Source organism: Humulus lupulus, chromosome 1 (genome assembly GCF_963169125.1).
Source record: "Humulus lupulus chromosome 1, drHumLupu1.1, whole genome shotgun sequence".
NCBI lineage: Eukaryota > Viridiplantae > Streptophyta > Magnoliopsida > Rosales > Cannabaceae > Humulus > Humulus lupulus.
In genome coordinates this window covers 195892398-195902344 of record NC_084793.1, presented here as the reverse complement: position 1 = coordinate 195902344, position 9947 = coordinate 195892398, and the positions used below count along the sequence as shown (strand labels likewise).

Below are 9947 nucleotides of genomic sequence, written 5' to 3'. Positions count from 1 at the left end.
CCTTGCCTCAGAATCTTTTTTGCCAAACTTTGCCCCCCAGCGTGATCCCCGTAGAAGCCTTCATGCACTTCCTTCATCAGTTCTTTAGCCTTTTCTGGTGTAATACATCTGAGCAGTGGCATGGAATATTCCCTTTGGTAAAGAACATCATCGACCAGTATGTACCTAGCAGACTACCTTTGGAGGGTTCTGGCTTTGTTTTTATCTGCTGGTAGTACACCATTTGTGAGATATTCTAAGTATGGTGCCATCCATGTATCTTCCATTTGGATTTCCATATTAGTTTCATCTGCTCGTATGCTTGGCTCGCATAATCTTTCTACTGGCACAATATTCAAAGTGTCAGCGTCTTTCACGCTCGCGAGTTTGGCTAAGGCATCTGCATTGGAATTCTGATCCCGAGGTATTTGCTGTAGGGTATACTTCTCAAACTGAGCCAACAGATCTCTAGTTTTGTTCAAGTAGGCAACCATTTTGAGGCCTCGTGCTTGATATTCCCCCAGGACTTGATTCACTACCACCTGTGAATCACTGTAACTATCCAGCACCTTTATACTCATGTCTTTTGCAAATCTTAATCCAGCGAGGAGTGCTTCATATTCGGCTTCATTATTTGATGCAGTGAAGTCGAACCTAATAGCGCAGTGAAATCGATGCCTTTCTGGAGTTATCAATATCACTCCCGCTCCTACGTGAGAGTCATTGGACGACCCATCCGTGAATAACTTCCACGAAGTAGCTTCATCTTGGGGCTCAGGCACACTAGACTCTTCGCACTGCTCGTTGTCTGGGAGCTCAGTGAACTCAGCAATAAGATCAGCCAAGACTTGCCCTTTTACTGCTGCTCGCAGTGAATATGTAATGTCGAACTGTCCGAGTTCGACCGCCAATTTTAATAAACGCCCAGCTGCCTCCGGTTTTTGCAGGACTTGCCGAAGGGGCTGGTCAGTTAAGACTGTAATGGGATGGGCTTGGAAGTAAGGACGTAGTTTCCTTGAGGCCAAGATTAAACAATAGGCTAACCTCTCGATGGGAGGATACCTCAACTCTGCTTCGATTAGCCTCTTGCTTACATAGTAAACCGCCTTTTGTATGCCTTCTTCTTCTCATACCACACTACAAGAAAAAACAGTATTCATAACACTTAAAAACTGCTAACCTGGAGTATTGATAACGCTTCTGAAAATGCTAACATAGCCCCTGTTATTAAAAGTCCTGTCTTTTCTATAACAGTATTCGAATGTTATGTTTGATGTTATCTTAAACTATTCAATAACACATTTTTAGTTGCTATAATATTCAAATAATAACATTTAGTTAGAGTATTTGATTATAAATTTGGAGTTTAATCTTATACTTTATGCATAACACTTTTCTACTGTTACATTTGATTATTTTGATAGCATTTTTAGTTTGTTATATTATATAAATCATAACAATTTGTCATGCTTATAATATGTTTCTAAATCATAACATATTAAAAGTCTAGTAATAAAATTTTGTTGCTTTAGTGTGGATAATATATTTTAAATTTTATTTTGATAAGTATACTTATAAGGTATTTTTTTAATTAAAAAATTTTCATTATTGTATTTTGATAAAAGAAAAATCAAAATTAATCATAATATGTAATTCTCAATAAATTGATAAACCACAAGTATTACATTAAACAATAACTAATTCAAACCATAAATATGTCTACTTCATTGAGATCTTAGTTCTAACTTAAATTTGAAAGCATAATATAATAAAGTTTTATAATCTTGAACATTTTTTACTTTCAAAATGAAAAATAGAAACATTACAAGATACACAAAAGTAAATCATGCATGAAACTTGCTCCATCCTTCAATTCATTGCTGCTGAAGTTGTTTGTTGCCATCTGAAGCTCTCTAAATTGAAATCTCCTCAGGTTTCCAAGGCAAACCTCCTCATGATGTTGCTCTGAAATTTTTTAAAGCCTACAACTATTAATCTCTTCTTAATGTCAAACAATTTAACTCTGCAATGAAACATATATGAAAAGCAAAAAGCAATGAAACCCAACACAACTTAAGTAAGTAATGTTAGATTAAACAAAAATATGTACAGTATAAACCAAAACAAAGCAGCTTTGCAAGATATGAAACATATATGAAATAGTCATGTTCATTAGTGTAAAACTAAACCCAAATTCTCTTCTGAACTAGTCAGTAATGAGGTCAAAATTAGTAAAGGTGAAAATCGCTTAAGGAGTTCAAATGGCTAAATCGCTTAAGGAGTTCAAATAGCTAAGAGCTTAAGGAGCTATTCTAGTTCTTAACAGTCCTTACATTTTCATGGCAATAGTGATTTTTCCACAAAACAAACATTTAAGTTCAAAAATGAAAGAGAGAAAATCAGAGCAGAAGAGAATACAACACTTACTTATAATGATCTAAAAATAAGAGTAAGACTAACATATTCATTGTAAACCATAACAGATCAATCAGCTACCACTTAACTAACTGTCAACCAACTTTGCAGCAGTGACCATAACACAGCATCTGTTTGTGTCCTCAACATACTCCTTGTTAACATCATCATCTTCTGTCTCATCTGTGAAAAGATTTTGCATGCAACCAAGAGTTCTTAAAGTGCAAAACCAATCGGCATAATGTAGCAAAGTATGTTTTCTGAGTTAAACCAATGTCCAAAAGAGAGATGTTCTGAAGTTTTACTTTCCTCTTTCAGAAGAAAGAAGCCAATTCTAAGTACAACGGAGGAAGTAAAATATAGAGTAGCCAAATAACGTACCTAAAATATCAAGTTGTTGCTCACAAAGTTTCCAAAACTTTTGGAGAATTGCCTCATCTGGACAATATCCTAACCTTTCCAGCTTTGTTGAGGAAAAATTAGTCTTTCTGAACATAAACCACGATTCTGCCAGTATGGTACAAACCTTGGGCACAGACAATGCATAATTAGACAAAATTTGAACAATAGTCATTATAATAGATTTAAAATGAAGCTTCAGTTCAGATGTCATAATATCAAGGTAAAAATACTTACCCTGCTGGCTAGAAGGTTACCATAATTAACTTCTCCCTCCGAATGAGGGCTGTTAAGAAAATACTCTAGGTTGTTAAACAAAGTAGTTCATTTAGATAGCAAGGAAGACAACGATGCCTCTGATACCACCTCACTACTTATGATCTATTTTAGACACCAGGCCAAATGAATATACATGTTAAGAAGCAGAAAACAGACAACCTGAATGATAATGAGCACCAAGATAATTAGTAACTTACAAATAAAAAGTTGGAACAATACAGTTTGTAATTCTAACACAAGCTACAACTTACTCACCTCATCATCTAAGTTTCTAAATTTTTGTAGAGTCCTCACTATACTTTCATATAAGCTCTTAACTGGCACATCCCTTGACAGCTGAAGTTCATACAACCTTGTCAAATTTACAAGAAGGGAATACTCATCGCCACCATCCTGCAATTCTGAGACCATGTCATTTTCATATCATTGAGTGACTTTCAGTTTCTTCTTATGGGGTTAGGAAAGCAAAGTGCATACCGCAACTTCTTTTATTGCGGCTTTAACCTTAGCAGCAATCTCATCTTCAACTTCCCTCAACTTAGAACGAGAAAAATCTTGTAGCTCCCCTTGACTCTCCGTAGAACAAAAGTTAATAGCCTTCACACAAGATCTTAATGCTTCCTTCTCACCATGTTTGAAAAATGCATCTTTCATGAGCTGGAGGACATTTTTAAAATTCTGGGGGGAGGAACAAAACCATAAAAGCACCCAGCTTTTGATAAGATAATCTAAAATCAATTAAAAGTTAGTAAGAAAAAGAAAAACCAATGCCCACCTGTTCTTGCCTCTTCAGAGAATAAAGCTCAAGATTCATATGCACAATAATTTCAACTAGCGATGGTATTTTCGATTTGTCAGCCATGAACTTGCGTAAAAGAAATGGGTAGTTCTTCATCATAGCAACAGTAACATCCCTTCTGTTGTGTTCAAATATTTCCTGAATAAAGACTTACCATTATGAGAAGTTGGTCCTGTAAACCCAAACACATGGCTACAAAATTTGAAGAAAGCATGTGAAATATTACATCTAAAAGTCCTTCCTAAATCATACACTTTCTAACTAGCAAAAAAATTCACATTTAGATAAACAAACTAAAATAAACTTTCCTCATCAAATTTATAAAAGCAGAATTGACATTTAGAGAATCATTATCATAAAATTTGAACTTGTGGATAAAAACTTTTGAATGGAACTTCTTCAGTATAAAAGGCTCCAAATGAAAATTTCAAAAAACCATTATAAATGATAATTGATATGAACTAACTTTTTGAGAATTAAAATTTAACAAAATAAAAACCAATTTATAACTCTTTTTCTGAGCTTTATTGTAATACAGCTTGCGGGTATCAGTTGTAGGTACTATTCTCTCTCCAACAACCTTTATGACAGATGCACTAAGAAGTCGTACTAAGTTGGTTCCATCCTCATCAGTAAGCTCAACTAAAGGATTTTCATCCAAAAGCATAGATATAATACACTTCCAGTCCTACAAGCACAAACTACATCCTATGAAAAAATAACAAATTACAAAGAAAGTCAAGAATTAGCTCTTTTTCTTCCTTTTTTAATTTGATCCTATAGTTGATCCAGCTATAAAAAGATGAAATCAATTAATTATATAATTACATCTTCACACCACTAAGAGGTTCACTACACTTGTAACACAAACATGTATTTACAATTTGTACCATGCTTTACTTTTAGGTCATCTTTTTTATTTTTACTCAAGTCTATCTCAACTACAACTCAGGTTAAAATTAAATTTATAAAAAACTGCCTCTATATTTTGAGGATAACAAAATCTATCAGTTGAAGCACTCAGCCTGAGGCTGCTAGTAGTGGTCAGGTGTGACAACTTCCTCCCTCCTGAATTCTAACCTCTTACTATAGGTCGGCCTAGAAGCTAATACCTTCATGGCCTTCATGTACTCCCCAAACATCATCAATCACGTAATTGCTTAGAATTTGATCAGTGGAGAATTCTCTCAGTATCTGCAACATTCTGCCCAGATGGACCTCAGAAGAGTTGCTTCCTTCACCTGGAAAGAATATGTTTTGAACAAAAGTACTGTATACATGAGAAGACAGATAAATTGAGTCAAACGAATATGATCTAGGTAATGATGAAATGTTTCGCACCAGATTGGGAGCTATTAAACTTTTGGGCAATCAAGTGATCATACACTAATGCTCCGATGGCATGCCTGATTTCTGGCGGCTCCTCAATAAGCAAGTCGTATAATGGACCCAAATCATCATCAGGTAGAAGTTGATGTCTGCACCATACATTAATCTCAAGGAGAATCATTAATCTATTACTTGACTAATAAGTTTGCAAAGATTTAATCATAAATTACCTTAAGAGTTGTTTTACAAGGCCTATTGCACATACAGCTACAGTATTGTCAATGTCATCAACAAGCTCAATCATCCGATTGGAAAATCTTTCAGTGAATAGACCAAGAGTCGGCACATTATCATCCTCATCATACAGATTTTGCAATGAAAGGACAGAAGCTTTTCTGACACCAGCATTCTTAAGATAATGTAAAAAAAAGTGATAAGCTAGGCTTGTCAAGCAGCAGATAAGCATGAATAGAAAATTCGTTCACAATTAATTAGAAATTTAAAACTCACTTTGTCATTTAGTGTCCAACCAAGATACTTTAAGTATAAATCCTGCAAGAACAGAGAGGGGTAGGACAAAATCCATACACCCAAAGACTCTATGCAAGACATTCGAATATTTGGATCCATGTCTCGATAACGGTGCATAAATAACCTTCAAAAGAGCAGCATGATTTAGTTTAAAATTCCTGGGGAAAAAAAATAGAAGTATAGCACTATTTTTTAAATATATCAGAGACTTTACCAAAGTATTTAATTTTTAAATTCCTTAACCTTAATTTGGAAAATCTTACCCAGTGAAGATTTTGTGCATCATCTCCTGTAGCATTGTTATCTTGTCATGAGTCACTGAAAACCTTGTGCTTAGTGACTCAACACGAGGTCCCTCGGCTCTTTTCTTTTTTTCAGCATCTAACTGCCTACGAGTTGTTTCACGTTGAGCACTGAGGACATCAACAACAGCTATGAAGGATGTGACGAGTTGAAGTCCCATAATAGAAGCAACTTGACGATAGACTCTTGGAGGAGTGCTGCATAGTGTGGAAATGAGCCAAGTTCAAAGAGAGTAAGCTACATGAAGGGTTTGGCTTCAAATTTAAACTACAATTATTTGAGTACTGACCATGACAAAGCTATTATATAGTCCATGCACTTGTCGAACAGAACCTGATCAAAGAGAGGGCCATGTTGACTCTCACGTACCAATCTGTCCCAGAATAACTGAAGATTATCTTTGAAATTCTTAAACTCCTTTTTTGAGCTTTGGTAATCTTCAACTTCCCCCTAAGGTTCCCAAGAGTCAAGCAAAACTTTGGGTACAAAATTCAATGAAAGATTTATGGTTCCAAAATATTTAAATTATGCGAGGACATATTTAAAAAGAAAATTGGGGAAAAAAAGAGTAATAATAACAAAGCATTGTAGGATACTCGTCTAGCAAGCTCGACCAGTGCAACAACAACATCATCGACATCAATCTCATCTAGAAGTTAGCCTTTTATAGTATATATGGCACCACATGCCTGTAGAATTATAAGTATCATCAATCAAAAACTCAGGTAAACAGTAAAGAAGTGCTAATCTAGTAAGTTTTTATTTTCTTATACAAGCAGGTGACATTCCAACTAAAGAATGAAAGGCAAACCTACTTAAAGTTATTTAACTTTTCAGTATAAGACCTATATTTGTCCCTGAACAATTAAAAAGAAAATATATTACTCTCATTTTAAAATTTATTCAAGTAATTTCTAGGAACTTCTAGATTACCTTAAAGAGCATTGTCAAGAGTTCAACCATTGCAGATTTTGAATCCGTTTCATATTGCTCGACCCACAGCTTGACTGTTTGGCTAATATGCTTTCCATTGCCTTTGATAACCTCTGCCCAAAAATAAATAAAGTAATATAACTATATTTGTCAAATCTACACATCAGATCCGACAAAGCGTGGTTTCTGTATATACAAATTATTCAAATACGTTTTTGAGCAAAAGTTTATTCTGCCAACATAGTTACCCTCAAAGATCAAACTTTTCTTAACTCTCCACATCCAGCAGTACCGTTTATAACAGCAATTAACATTCTAGCGATAGTTCTCGACTTTCTAAGAAAAGTAGTATGGAATTCGCACTTACTAACATTCCAATTGAAACTGAAGTCACAAATTTCCCAAAAATGTTGTTTGTATTCGCTAATATGCGACTGGAAAGATTTTCCAGAACAATCAATTAATTACGAAAATGAAAAGAAAAAAAATCACATAGTTGCTCGCACTTTCACAATAAGTGCATTGAAGTGCTAGTAACAAGAAATCACGCTGAACTAGTAATTGACAGGCAGGGAGCACACAATAATTCAAAGATTCATGCTCATTCAAAAATTGAATCATCATAATGGACTGTAAATGAGTATCAAAACTCAAACAAATTCTCAAAGACAGCGCAATCTTCTCCAAGATTATCTAGCAAAAGAGAAATAAATTAATTAGAAGTCTTATTCTTAATAATACATAAATCCAATGAGTGAGTGGAATGAAACAAAAATAGAAAAAATAAGAAACTAAACAGGAGTGTTTATTAGTTTCAGAATCCCCAAATCAACAAAACCCATATGATTAATGGAGCTATAACACTACTTAAGGGCTTCAGTATCCCCAAATAAAAAAATTTAGTATCTCACAAATAAAAAACAAAACTAAAAAATAGAGCACATTAAAGCAAATAAGGTCCGAAATTTCCCATAGAAGAAAGATTTGTAGCTGAAATTTGAGGCAAAAAAACAGAGGTAATGGGTGAAAGCTAGTAAATCCACTCAAAATAAGAGCATAACCGTCGAAAGCAGGGAGAGAGAGAAATACCGTCGAACCCACGCACCGTTGAGCCCCGTTTCCGACGCTGTCCAGCCTCTTGCGCCAGCCACCTACATGAGAAATGGTAAAACTTGAAGACAGATCCAAGAGGTTAGATGTGAAGGAGATAGAGAAGTGAGACTGAGAATAGAGAAGTGAAGGAGATGGAGTTGACTAAGAATAGAGTTGAGAAGTGAGAGAGGGAATGAGAGACTGAGAATAGAGTTAGGGATTGAGAAGTGAGAGAGACGGGATGAGAAAGGTTGGGTTAGATAATAAAACCAAAAAAACACGCGTGTATTTTAATTGGCGCCTATTATTTCAGTTGCCGCCTGTTTCTTATTATTTACCCTTAGCATTAATAACGTTTTTTAAATTTTGTCATATTTGACCGTAATATTTGGTCAAAAATGTTGTAGTGCCAGTACCGCACTAGCAGCAACTTTGGTGATCGCTAGGTAGATGAACAAAGTTTCTCCTTCGATAGGCTTTGACAAAATAGGAGGCTGTGCCATATGGGCTTTTAAGGAATGGAAAGCTTGCTCGCAGTCCCCTGTCCATTCGAACTTCTTGTCGCCTCTAAGTAGATTAAAGAAAGGGACGCATTTATCCGTCAACTTGGAAATGAATCTACTTAGTGCGAAAATTCTTCCAGTTAAACTTTGCACATCCTTGATCTTCTCTGGCAATTTCATGTCGATCAGGGCTCTTATCTTGTTGGGGTTTGCCTCAATTCCTCTTGAATTGACAATGAACCCCAAGAATTTCCCTGATCTAACTCCGAAGGAACATTTGAGAGGATTTAATTTCATTTGGTACTTGTTCAACACATCGAAACATTCTTGTAAATCCTTCACAGTCCTTCTACTTTTTTTGACTTTACCAGCATGTTGTCCACATACACCTCCATGTTTACTCCTATCAACTCCTTAAACATGTGATTAACCAATCGCTTGTAAGTCGCACCTGCGTTTTTCAGTCCGAAGGGCATTACTTTATAATAGTACAACCCTGTATCAGTCCGAAAGCTGGTGTGATCCTTGTCAGGGGGATGCATACTAAATTGATTGTATCCTGAGTATGCATCCATGAAGGAGAGGATCTCATGTCCTGCAGTTACATCGACCAGCTGGTCGATCGTCGGGAGTGGGAAACAATACTTTGGGCAGGCTTTATTGAGGTCTGTGAAATCCACACAGGTTCGCCATTTGCCGTTAGGCTTGGGAACCATTATGGGATTAGAGACCCACAATGGATAAAATGCCACCCGGATGAATCCATTCTCCTTTAGTCTTTCGAATTCCTCTTTTAAGGCTCTTGATCTATCCTTATCGAGCAGCCTTCTTTTTTGTTGTACGGGTAGAAAAATCTTGTCTACGTTCAGGACATGGCTCATAATTGTAGGATCTATCCCAGCCATGTATTTTTGCGACCAGGCAAAGACTTCCTGGTTCTTCCGCAAAAATTCCACCAGTGCATGCTTCGTTGTTGCTTCTAAGTTTTTCTCGACCTTCACAACTCTGGTCGGGTCTTTTTTGTCAAGTTGGACCTCTTCCAGGTCCTCGATGGGTCCAACATTTTCCTCAAAATCCCCAAAGCGAGGATCTAAACCCCTATCCTCACTTTGGGCAACACCCTATTTGGTGACTCCATCACCGGATTGGGCTGGTGTATCAATAGCCATCTGCAACCTATCTAAGGGAGTGTTCTTTGACGTTCCCTTCTTCGCCTTTGTGACTGAGGCATTGTAGCACTCCCTGGCTTCCCTCTGGTTTCCCAACATGCCTCCTACCACTGCGTCTATCAGGAATTAAATGGCCAAGTGCCAAACTGAGGAGACGGCCCGAAGATCAACCAGTATGGGCCTTCTAATGACAGCATTGTACGCCGAAGGACAATC

The 9947-nt window shown here is 36.4% G+C and overlaps 1 pseudogene; it reads right to left on the bottom strand.

Moving 5' to 3' along the window:
- Window positions 1-4151: 4151 nt before the first annotated feature.
- LOC133826263 (sister-chromatid cohesion protein 3-like) lies at window positions 4152-7281 on the bottom strand (annotated as a pseudogene).
- Window positions 7282-9947: the final 2666 nt, after the last annotated feature.